General features: G+C 47.5%; 1 protein-coding gene across 6 annotated transcripts in view; it reads left to right on the top strand.

The window, feature by feature from the left end:
- Nucleotides 1-13,743, top strand: part of CPLANE1 (ciliogenesis and planar polarity effector complex subunit 1) — a 1,992,329-nt gene that overhangs the window by 189,242 nt on the left and 1,789,344 nt on the right. The gene's annotated exons all lie outside the window — the stretch shown is intronic.

Raw genomic sequence — 13,743 nt, 5'->3', positions numbered from 1 at the left:
TCTTCTCATATTTAGTATGTGGGATGCCTCCTTCTGAAACAACAATCACAGAGTTTCCTGCCTCTGTCAATGCTAGCAAAGAGAGATAAGTTACCCATGGATAGACAAGAAATAGTGGACTCACACACACACCATCAGTGGCACATTGCCAGTAGAGGGGCTTGGGGATCAGACACATCGGCTCAAGCCCTGGGCCACAGATAACAAGATATGGCAAGCACCAACAGAGATACCTTGTCTGAATAGGCTTTGATACAGCTGCATCAATGAAAATGCTACTCATGAGTGACCACTCGTGTGATGGGCAGCCTGTGGACCTTCAAGACTAGGAACCAATGCATGGCAGCCTACCGGGGGAAGAAGTTCAGATTCAACCAGGGAGATGACAGCAGGTGGCAAATAAGAAGAGAATTCATCAGCCATTGCGCATAAGTAGAGAGAACATCCCATCCATTCTGCTTAGGCATCCCAAGCCGTGCCTACCTATTGAGACATTGGTCACCGATTAGTTGACTGCCAAGGACAATTCCGATAAAAATCGTTTGCCTCCCTTTTTTCGCTGTCCTAGAACTCTCACAGTTTAAGGCAGGATCGTCTATAGCCTACTACTGACAAGGTGAGGATCTAAAGCTGACCTGAACTGAAACCAGACTGGTTTTAAGAACTCTGAAAAGTCAGAGGAGAACATTTAAATGTAGGTGAAGATGCTTGCATTGGAAAAACAGAATATAGAGCTCCAGGTGAACCAAGATCTTCATTACGAGATTCTCTCTTAAGTGTGATAATTATTGCACATGATAAAGAATATCAGAAGGTGTACAGAATTTATTGAGTGCAATGATCATGGCCAATTGCAAGTTTTACCCCTAAAAAACAGACACAACCTGTGGATTTTGGTGCTACTGCACCAAATTTCACATGTCCCAAGATTTGCTGGCATTTGACCCCTGATAAATATAACATCAGTTTTAAACTGAAAAAAATTATTCATAGGATGTGGATTTATTGCACCTGGTAAAATAGACATCAAAACCCATAGTTCCAATATGTTAATGCACATATCCGAAGTTATAGACTACTCATAATGAGGGCCCAAGAAGTCAAAGATATCCCATTGACACGCAACAGCATCATGATTTGTATTATCTTGGGGCAGGTGAAGAATTGATGTAGAAGCATATGTCCAAGGTATCCACAGATCTGCCGAAGTTACACCCATACTGTAATATCACTTGGCATTTCACATCCTCACTAGATAACATTTTTGTTAGATAAAGGAAGGAATAGTTAATGTGCTACATTCAGATAATGTAGTTGTCTTAAAGCTGCAGTAGCTCTAACCAGTTCAAGTGTTTTGTGTAACAATGCTTTGGACCAAAGAGATTTGTTTAATCACACAAGATCTGTGACCATGCGAAATTGACTGTTAATGCGGTTTTGCCTTCAGACTCATATTCACTTGGAAAATAATACTGTTGGATTGCGTTCATTGTAAGAAGCTTGGGAAATATAATATCAATTAGTGATGAACTCCCAAAAGGCTGAAAACTGTAGCAAAATCAGTGTGAAGCCAGACAGAATGACAAATGTCTAGAAGTATACAAATAGTCTTCCCTCTTACAAGTGAGTGGTGGGTCGAGCCATCGTTTTTTTAGCACTTGAAGGAAGTCATTGCATATTAAGATTTGGGAGCCCAGGCAGAAGGCACAGGTAGTGGAAACTAGCTTGACCACACCAAAGGGACTGCTGTTTCTCCGGAACTAAGACCCTTGGCAGAGTGAAAAACTATTTTGAATTCTAGGTCTCCAGAACATAAACAGCTTGGGAGGAGGGGAAGTGAGGATGCTGGCTGTGTTATTTTTAACCCACTGTTAGAAATGGGGTTTCTGGTTGGCTAGGTTAAGCACATAAGCCAAGCAGAACCCACCACTCTAGTCAGGGTAAGGGAGTCACACAGCTAAAATAACTCCTGCTGACCCTCTAGGTAGGTTGGCTAGAGCAGTCAGGCTTTTCCCATGTGCAATGTGTAAAGCGTTTGCACAACACACACACTCCAGTGACAGAATAAATACACCACGAAAAGAGACTCTCCCCCAGTATTATATGAAAATAACTGTATTGCATATAAAACATAGAACAAAAATGACATGACTCATAAATTATTTTGTCCACTGGGCAATTGTTGAGCCTCATAGTGAGTGCAATAAAAGAAAGATTTCTGTGTTGCTCATGTCATCAGAACACCATTACTGAGCATGTTACATCGCCACACTAAATGTTACACATTTGTCTTGACAAGGTAAGGCAAAAACAACATATTACTGTGTTCACTGAGGACATAAAATGCAGTAAGTAGATGCAGAACTTAAAGAAATCACCAAAACATCACCATATATCTTTTAGTACCGCCAACCTCCTCATCAGGCTGCTGGGCACAGTACTCCTGCACTTCTATAGTAGGTACTGTACGGTGACATCAATTGCCCCCACGTAGGGAGCAGACACAGCTGTGCGCCTACTATGGGAACATGGTCATACAGAGGCTCAGCAGGAACGGAGCCTCTGTCGAGGATACCTTCCCGTCCTGCAAGACCCCTCAAAAGGATGCCACAGTGTAGGAGGGAGCACACACACACACCCCACCCCCGTCGGCCAGGAGACCTTGCTAGGTCCCCCAACAGCGTAATAACTAGAGGCAACTGCCGGCATCCACGCGGTGCTGCTGCTGACCTCCTCAACATTCCCCACAAGCCGCTTTGACGAAGTAGTGTGTCCGGAGCCCTCCGGGGCCTCCCGGACCACTGCTTTGGCCCCCAAAAGGATGTCCAGCCAGAGAAGCCTCATGCCAGCCACCAGGAGATCATCACAGCATTTGGCCTCATGGGGCCCCACCGAGGGAGGCTCTTTAGGTGAGGTCTCTGCCCTCGTGCCGTCCGTCGGTTTCTAACAACAGGGGGCAGGTGCCACTGAGCAGCACCTCACCCTCAGGCATTTTCTGGTGCGGACCCCCCTGGGCTGGAGGGATCTTCTTAAAACCAAGCTTTTGCTGGAGAAACAGAGCAGAAAGCACCTACCACACGCTTAAAGGGATAATGAGAACAGCACTCCCCACAGTGTCCTTAGAGTGCCTCATAGTCAATCCCATGTTAAAGGATCCGTTTAGCCCACACCACTTCCTCCTGACCCAGTGTTCACCATGAGCTGGGTGCCCTGGAGGGGAAATATGAATCTATTTCCATGCACTGAGTCGAGGGGCACATTCCAAAGCAGAGGCAAACTGTAGAGGACCATAGGCTCCCCAAAGCCAACAGGGGTTGTGGGGGAACTGCAAACCAGCCCCTAGAGAACAACTGGAGGTGCAGAGGGCCGGTCAGCAACCAGCAGGCCGTCACATAATCTATATTTTCAGAGAGGCAGTCCTTTCCTGAGCCCACCAGGCCAGCTCAACAAGCAAGTAGTCAAAATGCCGGTCCTGCATGGCAGCACAACAGTCTTTGGCAATGTGCAATATGCAGAACCAGCATTGTCTGGTTACAAGTCCCGCGCAGTGTCTAAAAACATGGGGCCACAGCCCCTGTACTTCTACTCAAAATGCCTTTGATCTAGGGGAACCTCAAAAGAATCTTAGAAGAGCACAGCACTCTCTTTCAATCTCACGCCTGGCTCCAGACATCAGAAGGGGGTAAACAAGCATTTTCTGTGATTGCAGGACACAGCCTATATAAATGTAAGTTAACCCTGCCTTTCTTTCTCCCAGCCCGGGAAGACCATTCAGTATGCAGATGTAACCCTGCTACACCCCCACCCTTCCTGTGTGATGGCGGTCTGGAAGGTATGCACAAAGCTCAGCTGTCCCTCTACCCTAGACTTGGATTGGACTCTGGGCATTCCACTGAGCTTATTACTCTTGTGCTATGCAGCCTCTTTCTAAAAGTAAGCAAAGAAAACAAAAGCCAAGGCTGTTGAATGTGTAGAAAAAATTGTTATTCACATTGAGAAGGCATGATTGCCCACTTAAATGCATCCCACTCAACTAGCCTGGCAGTGTCCGTGTTAGTGTCAAAGTACTTAGAGATACAACTGCCCAGGGAGTCTCTGAGGGGTGGGTCATCTAATGCATCTGCCTGAAGGTGCCATGTGGAGATAGGAGGGTGGCTGTGGTCCCACCTTAAGCACACGTGCTGCAGGTTGTGATCCCAGTGCTTCTTGCCCAGATAATCTTATATGTGTGTAATGGGATAGAACGTCTGCCATGTTGACGAGGCGGTCTTTTCGCACGTGCAAATTCTGTACATGGAAATAGAATGAGTAAACTATATCTGTTGCGTCTACGCCAGACGTTGGTCAAATGCCACTGTTGTAACCAATTTGTCTGGGCGTTGGAGGTTGCGATAGTGTGAGGGAGGTGTGGGAACGATCTGTCCTGCTTCACATTAAGGACACTGTTGAAGTTACCCTCTAGTATCCACGGAAGCCCACTCCAAGATATTAACACACCAGATCATTTGTGTAGAAAGGACACCTGGTTGGTGTTTGGTGCATACATTGTACCAAACAGTAGCTGCTGACCCACTAAGCGTCCCTCAACAAACACATATCGACTACCAGGGTCCACAATACTGTTGCCCACCACAAACGGTACCTATGCATGGATCCACACCAGCACTCCCCAGCCATATGTGGAGTAATTAGTCGAGTACACTTGTCTCTTCCTATGTTTTCTGCAGGCTTAAGGCCTCCACCTGCGTGAGGTGGGACTCCTGAAGGAAAGCTATCTGTGTGTTCCTGCATTGCCGGTATGAGTAAGGGGATGGGGGAATGTATTCCACTGACATTCCACATCTGTATGTTAGTATCTGGGTGACATGTCTACAGGGAGTGCAGAATTATTAGGCAAATGAGTATTTTGACCACATCATCCTCTTTATGCATGTTGTCTTACTCCAAGCTGTATAGGCTCGAAAGCCTACTACCAATTAAGCATATTAGGTGATGTGCATCTCTGTAATGAGAAGGGTGTGGTCTAATGACATCAACACCCTATATCAGGTGTGCATAATTATTAGGCAACTTAACAAAAAACAAATATATACCCATTTCAATTATTTATTATTACCAGTGAAACCAATATAACATCTCAACATTCACAAATATACATTTCTGACATTCAAAAACAAAACAAAAACAAATCAGTGACCAATATAGCCACCTTTCTTTGCAAGGACACTCAAAAGCCTGCCATCCATGGATTCTGTCAGTGTTTTGATCTGTTCACCATCAACATTGCGTGCAGCAGCAACCACCGCCTCCCAGACACTGTTCAGAGAGGTGTACTGTTTCCCCTCCTTGTAAATCTCACATTTGATGATGGACCACAGGTTCTCAATGGGGTTCAGATCAGGTGAACAAGGAGGCCATGTCATTAGATTTCCTTCTTTTATACCCTTTCTTGCCAGCCACGCTGTGGAGTACTTGGACGCGTGTGATGGAGCATTGTCCTGCATGAAAATCATGTTTTTCTTGAAGGATGCAGACTTCTTCCTGTACCACTGCTTGAAGAAGGTGTCTTCCAGGAACTGGCAGTAGGACTGGGAGTTGAGCTTGACTCCATCCTCAACCCGAAAAGGCCCCACGAGCTCATCTTTGATGATACCAGCCCAAACCAGTACTCCACCTCCACCTTGCTGGCGTCTGAGTCGGACTGGAGCTCTCTGCCCTTTACCAATCCAGCCACGGGCCCATCCATCTGGCCCATCAAGACTCACTCTCATTTCATCAGTCCATAAAACCTTAGAAAAATCAGTCTTGAGATATTTCTTGGGCCAGTCTTGACGTTTCAGCTTGTGTGTCTTGTTCAGTATAGGTCGTCTTTCAGCCTTTCTTACCTTGGCCATGTCTCTGAGTATTGCACACCTTGTGCTTTTGGGCACTCCAGTGATGTTGCAGCTCTGAAATATGGCCAAACTGGTGGCAAGTGGCATCGTGGCAGCTGCACGCTTGACTTTTCTCATTTCATGGGCAGTTATTTTGCGCCTTGGTTTTTCCACACGCTTCTTGCGACCCTGTTGACTATTTTGAATGAAACGCTTGATTGTTCGATGATCACGCTTCAGAAGCTTTGCAATTTTAAGAGTGCTGCATCCCTCTGCAAGATATCTCACTATTTTTTACTTTTCTGAGCCTGTCAAGTCCTTCTTTTGACCCATTTTGCCAAAGGAAAGGAAGTTGCCTAATAATTATGCACACCTGATATAGGGTGTTGATGTCATTAGACCACACCCCTTCTCATTACAGAGATGCAAATCACCTAATATGCTTAATTGGTAGTAGGCTTTCGAGCCTATACAGCTTGGAGTAAGACAACATGCATAAAGAGGATGATGTGGTCAAAATACTCATTTGCCTAATAATTCTGCACTCCCTGTATTGCGAAAAGGATGTCCACTGGCACCCAACCATTTGGTAGTGCCAAGTGACTGCAGGGAGCTGTGAATCAGACAGGTTTATGCTACAACTTTGGGCTAAGATAATACAACAATTGAAAACATGTAATACCAACGGGAGCAGAGATGCAACAGCATCCTGCCCAAACATATGAACTGTTTGTGCCAGCATATGGATGCAGGCTGAAGGGGTCTGACAAGGTGTGTAGCGTGTGGGTGCAATTATACCTTACCGTACAGCAGTCAGTCAAACCCCAGTCTCGTTGGCCGCCCCGATGTGTGGCTTCTGGATGAAGCGTGACCACTAGAAGTGTAAGTTGCAGGAGGCCCCGTACACCAGTGGCACCACCACTCGCCGACCGTCCATTGCAGCCAACGGCCCCCACATTGTGAGATAAGTGGCAAGTGTTGAGTATGTGGAAGAACTCCATCCCAAAGCACCCACGGCCCCCGTCCACAGAGGGGTCAGCACCCAGGCGTTGGGAAGGAGAGAAAGTTACATAATTAGTCACAGCATCGTAACATTAAAAAAACAGCTCATACATGTAAATTATCAACATGAAGGCAATCATAGGAGATCATCCGCTGTTTGCGGGGTAACAATGAGCAGTTTGTTTGAGTCTGATGGAAGGAGAATGAAGAACGTAGAGCCCATGTTGCTGGTGGATTTGGTGTCTGTAGGAGGCTGGCCTTGTTTGTAGTGATTACCAAGGGGTACTTACACTCTGCACCAGGTCCAGGTATCCCTTATTAGTGTAGAAGAGGTGTCTAGCAGCTTTGGCTGATAGAAAAGGGTAGCTTAGCAGAGCAGCTTAGGCTGAACTAGGAGACATGCAAAGCTCCTACTATACCACTGGTGTCATATGCACAATATCATAAGAAAACACAATACACAGATATACTAAAAATAAAGGTACTTTATTTTTATGACAATATGCCAAAAGTATCTCAGTGAGTACCCTCAGTATGAGGATAGCAAATATACACAAGATATATGTACACAATACCACAATTATGCAGTAATAGCAATAGAAAGCAATGCAAGCAATGTACAGTCACAATAGATTGCAATGAGAGCACATAGGTATAGGGGCAACAAAAACCATATACTCTAGAAGTGGAATGCGAACCACAAATGGACCCCAAACCTATGTGAGCTTGTAGAGGGTCGCTGGGACTGTAAGAAAACAGTGAGGGTTAGAAAAATAGCCCACCCCAAGACCCTGAAAAGTGGGTGCAAAGTGCACCTAAGTTCCCCAAAGAGCACAGAAGTCGTGATAGGGGAATTCTGCAAGGAAGACCAACACCAGCAATGCAACAATGATGGATTTCCTGACGAGAGTACCTTTGGAACAAGGGGACCAAGTCCAAGAGTCACGATCAAGTCTGGAGTGGGCAGATGCCCAGGAAATGCCAGCTGTGGGTGCAAAGAAGCTGCCACCGGATGGTAGAAGCTGTGGATTCTGCAAGAACGATAAGGGCTAGAAACTTCCCCTTTGGAGGATGGATGTCCCACGTCGTGAAGAGTCGTGCAGAGGTGTTTCCGTGCAGGAAGACCGCAAACAAGCCTTGCTAGCTGCAAGGGTCGCAGTTAGGGTTTTTGGATGCTGCTGTGTCCCAGGAGGGACCAGGATGTCGCTAATTGCGTGAGGGGACAGAGGGAGCGCCCAGCAAGACAAGGAGCCCTCTCAGAAGCAAGCAGCACCCGCAGAAGTGCCGGAACAAGCACTGTGGAGTGAACCGGAGCTCACCCGAAGTCACAAAAGAGGGTCCCACGACGCCGGAGGACAACTCAGGAGGTCGTGCACTGCAGGTTAGAGTGCGGGGGACCCAGGCTTGGCTGTGCACAAAGGAAATTCTGGAAGAGTGCACAGGAGCCGGAGTAGCTGCAAAACACGCGGTTCCCAGCAATGCAGTCTAGCGTGGGGAGGCAAGGACTTACTTCCACCAAACTTGGACTGAAGAGTCACTGGACTGTGGGAGTCACTTGGACAGAGTTGCTGAGTTCAAGGGACCTCGCTCGTCGTGCTGAGAGGAGACCCAGAGGACCGGTGATGCAGTTCTTTGGTACCTGCGGTTGCAGCGGGAAGATTCCGTCGACCCACGGGAGATTTCTTCGGAGCTTCTAGTGCAGAGAGGAGGCAGACTACCCCCACAGCATGCACCACCAGGAAAACAGTCGAGAAGGCGGCAGGATCAGCGTTACAAGGTCGCAGTAGTCGTCTTTGCTATTTTGTTGCAGTTTTGCAGGCTTCCAGCGCGGTCAGCAGTCGATTCCTTGGCAGAAGGTGAAGAGAGAGATGCAGAGGAACTCTGATGAGCACTTGCATTCGTTATCTAAAGAATTCCCCAAAGCAGAGACCCTAAATAGCCAGAAAAGGAGGTTTGGCTACTTAGGAAGGAGGATAGGCTAGCAACAGAGGTAAGAGCCTATCAGAAGGAGTCTGACGTCACCTGCTGGCACTGGCCACTCAGAGCAGTCCAGTGTGCCAGCAGCACCTCTTTTCCAAGATGGCAGAGGTCTGGAGCACACTGGAGGAGCTCTGGGCACCTCCCAGGGGAGGTGCAGGTCAGGGGAGTGGTCACTCCCCTTTCCTTTGTCCAGTTTTGCGCCAGAGCAGGGCTGGGGGATCCCTGAACCGGTGTAGACTGGCTTATGCAGAGATGGGCACCATTTGTGCCCATCAAAGCATTTCCAGAGGCTGGGGGAGGCTACTGACACCTTTTTCCAAAGGGAGAGGGTGTAACACCCTCTCTCTGAGGAAGTCCTTTGTTCTGCCTTCCTGGGCCAAGCCTGGCTGGACCCCAGGAGGGCAGAAACCTGTCTGAGGGGTTGGCAGCAGCAGCAGCTGTAGTGAAACCCCGGGAAAGGTAGTTTGGCAGTACCCGGGTCTGTGCTAGAGACTCTGGGGATCATGGAATTGTCTCCCCAATGCCAGAATGGTATTGGGGAGACAATTCCATGATCTTAGACATGTTACATGGCCATGTTCGGAGTTACCATTGTGACGCTATACATATGTAGTGACATATGTATAGTGCACACGTGTAATGGTGTCCCCGCACTCACAAAGTCTGAGGAATTTGCCCTGAACAATGTGGGGGCACCTTGACTAGTGCCAGGGTGCCCACACACTAAGTAACTTAGCACCCAACCTTTACCAGGTAAAGGTTAGACATATAGGTGACTTATAAGTTACTTAAGTGCAGTGGTAAATGGCTGTGAAATAACGTGGACATTATTTCACTCAGGCTGCAATGGCAGGCCTGTGTAAGAATTGTCAGAGCTCCCTATGGGTGGCAAAGGAAATGCTGCAGCCCATAGGGATCTCCTGGAACCCCAATACCCTGGGTACCTCAGTACCCTATACTAGGGAATTATAAGGGTGTTCCAGTATGCCAATCTGAATTGGTGAAATTGGTCACTAGCCTGTTAGTGACAATTTGTAAAGAGAGAGCATAACCACTGAGGTTCTGGTTAGCAGAGCCTCAGTGAGACAGTTAGGCATCACACAGGGAACACATACATATAGGTCACAAACTTATGAGCACTGGGGTCCTGGCTAGCAGGGTCCCAGTGAGACAGTGAAAACACCTGACATATACTCACAAACAGGCCAAAAGTGGGGGTATCAAGGCTAGAAAGAGGCTACTTTCTCACAGTGTCCCCTTCCTCAGTGTCCAATGTAGGAGTCCCGAATGGCTGCAGCCACCGGCAGCGCACTTTTTTCCTCCTGTAATAATTGTTTCAAATCGGTTGAACGGGGCAACTGGGACAAGCCCGCGCACCGCGTTCCCTGCACTTCCACTTGCTGCTTCCTGAGGGTCGTGTACAGCTAGGCAACCCCTGTGACAAGAGGAGTTCTGTGCCATCACATCTCTCCACCTACTCCGATGCACTGTTAAGGTCAGTAAAAAAAAAAAGTGACCGACTGTCTGCTTGCACCCGAAGATGAGCCGAAAACAGGAGTATTTGAGATTTAAGTCTCACAGTTTACGCTTAACAGCTAGGAATGTAGGTCTTTGGCTTTGAACAGTTAACCTGTAGTCTGGGAAGATCATCACTGTCATATTGTTTATCACCAAAGTATGCACCCAATGTGCTCATTCAGTCAAGAAGAAGGCAGTGACTGGAGAGGCGGGGATGAAGCTGAGGAACCATGTTTCCAGGTAAGTCACTGTATCTTGCACCCATGCTATTCACACATCTTTCCTACACGAGCGCCCCTCAGTGTCTTCCGCTCTGTCTCTTAAGGTGCAGATCTGGCTTTGTAGGCATTGTACCCGAGATTGCAACTCCTGTACTTGTGGCTGAAGAAGCAACATTGTTTGCTCTGTTGTGCAGACACTATCATTAGGTTTGCTAGTCGTCCCTAAGTAGGGTGAGGTACATTGCTACAGTGTTAACTTTGTTTTTAATGGACGCCCAGCACCTTTCAATGGCTGCTAATACAGCATCTAGTTTTCCTTCCATCGTGATAGGCTTCACTGGGAGCACCGCAGAGCCCATGGCTTGAGTAGTCACTGCTGACTGTGCCGAGGTACTCAACACCACGTGTTGTGACCCAGAGTGCAGGTACCCCTCCATCACTAATACCGCAAATGCCAGCCGCAGCACCAGCAGCGCAAGGAGTGGGACAGTTTTCAGGGGGGTGGGTTAAGTGATGGCAGAGAACCGGGACTGCTGCTAAATCCCTTTAATCTTCTGTGCACTCAGTTGCACAGTTTCCAGCAGTGGGCGTCCCAAGCCCCAGGTAAAGGACCCATGTGCAGGGGCAGCATGAGCAGTTCAGTACCACAGAGAGTCCGGACAAGGGCAGTGAAGATCTGTGTTGGAGGCCACGAGGTTCAGGGGCATGGACTTGGACTCCCCTGGGATTGTCGCGTGGGCTCTCATTCTTCTAAATGAGACTACTGGATTTCTAGGCAGCAGGATCTATAACGGTGTTGGGGACTGAGTCTGACCCACGTGTAAAGAACTTTGTCACCCTAAATCCGGTTTTTGCTCCGGCTAACTAGCAGTGCCTCATTTCTCCCATGTGGAAGGAATGATTTGGCAGCCGAGCGCATGACATCTTTGGAACTTCTCAGGGAAGTCGTGGTTACTCAGATCCAAACCAACTCTTATTTCCAATATGATCTCATATACAAATGACAAAGACAGTATAAGTTTTATATAATGTTTTAATAAAACGACTGTATTTTAGATATTAAGGCGTGAGCCGCAATAACCAGAACGATTCAACACAGTAGGATTGTAATAGTTACCAGGAGAGTAAAACATAAAAACAATGCTATCATATTGTCAAACAGTTTCTACTCTCCCTCTGCTTGTTCTATCTAGAGCACAGCATGTTAAGCTTCTAGCTTGCCTATTAGAATCACTGTGGAGATATCAGCCCTCATACCTGAGCAAAGACCTGTGATCTCGGTTCAGCATCTGCAACGAGGCAGTCAGCGTCAAGTTGTGGTTCCCTGGTCGGAATCTCCCTCTCGCGTGCATTGGGACAAGGAAGTGATTTTATAACTAACATGTCAACGTGATCACAAAATGTCCCTACGCAGGAATGCCAAGTCTAAACTTTTACCACGTCTATCGGCAATGTACCAGACTGTATCCTTGACTGAAGCACAGAGTAAATATGTTATGGAGAACTCCAGTGCTGAAGTATGCAAAACAGTGTGATATGAATAAAAAACAACACCGTAGAACTGGCTATTTGAAAAATAACAGTACGAAGCCTAATAAAAAGCATGTAGAGCAGAGTGCACAGAGGCTCTAAGCTGTCAGCAAATGAATAAAATATATTCAGGGCAAAATGCACAAAGGCCTAAAGCCTGAAGCTAAAGCGCAATGAATACGTAAAACTAACCACACTACAGGATGCTCCCTCTGTACTTCTCTAGGAGATCCCCACATAGCCCGTTTGAGCACCCAGGTCTGGGTATCAGTGCCCTGTTGTCCCTAGGCTATGGCAGTGAGGCACTTACTGCCCACGAGGGGCTCAGAGGCTCAGGGCGTGCAGTCGCAGGACCCTCTCATTTTATTTCAAGTCCTCCGTCAAATCATGGGGATGAGGGGCCCTCACAGCACAATCCCTGCTGTATGTGTCTCAGACCCCCACAGAGTTTTGCCTCACCTCTTCCTGTGGCACTTGGGTATGCCATCGGGCCTTCCTCCACAGTCACTCCAGCTTAATTGGGCAAGCAGTGGCGGCTTCCCATCTCGTCTGGGGGTGGGGTGGGGCGGGGCATGGGCTCATCTCGCTGTGTCTGCAGCCTCCCTCATGCTGCCTGGGACTCATTTGCATTATTTCAGCAGGTAGGCTAAGGCGGGCTGCAGGATAGGTCCCGCTGCGACTCCCGAGCCGAATCACCATGTCACAGATCGCCACGCAAATGCAGAGCTCAGCGAGTCCACAGTCTCTCCCTCCAGGGCCCAGGCAGTTGGTGCGGGCAGTTCTCATAGGCTCCCAGTTGATATGGCTTAGTGATCGTATCTCTCACCTTGCTGCCAACCGCCTTCACTGGTGTTTTCAAGGGCTCAGCTGTGACCGCCACATGGCAAGCAGGGTGCGGATTGATCCACCCGACAGCTGCTCGACTCCCAATTTCAGGCTCCTCAGGTGTCCCGCTCCATGCAGCACAGCCCCTGGGGTGGGGTGAAGATGGATGAAGCCAGGAACGGGGATTAATGCTGGATTGCAAGATCTGGTAGCAAAGCGCCACTAGCAGGCATCCTCCATCTTTGCTGCCTTAGACATGCCCCGTCGGCAGACTTTTATATGCTGAAGGATACTAAAAGGGACTTGCAAGTGATTCAGGAAACAAATAGAGGACTGCACTAAATTACTCCTTTTTTTTTTTTTTTTAACTTACATTTTATTGCAGTTTTCATTTATATCATGCAGATACATATACATTAGGATGACATTGGTAATAAGGTTAACTTGTAATAGTACATCATATTTAGCATGATTTTAAATGTTGTTCATTTAATCTCAGTGCGGTCAAAAAATTGCAAATGTAACGTTAATCCTAGTACCCTCCCCGACAACTGACTGTCATTTACTTAGTTTATATGTGGCAGTATGGGGGAATTCTACCTTGCAGGAGCCCTGAATACATATAGAGGAAGTAGAAGGGCTACACCAGTGTGCCTAGTCGTGAACCAATTTCTGGCTATGGGTCAAGTGGTGACATCTTCCTGGAACATGGACTGATTCACTTATGGGATAATAGAACAATATGTTTGATGGCATGTGTGACTGTAGATACACATGCTTTGCATAATTCCATC

This window comes from Pleurodeles waltl, chromosome 1_1 (assembly GCF_031143425.1).
Source record: "Pleurodeles waltl isolate 20211129_DDA chromosome 1_1, aPleWal1.hap1.20221129, whole genome shotgun sequence".
Lineage (NCBI taxonomy): Eukaryota > Metazoa > Chordata > Amphibia > Caudata > Salamandridae > Pleurodeles > Pleurodeles waltl.
Note: the sequence above shows the minus strand (reverse complement) of the source record. Positions and strands in the feature narration are given on the sequence as shown.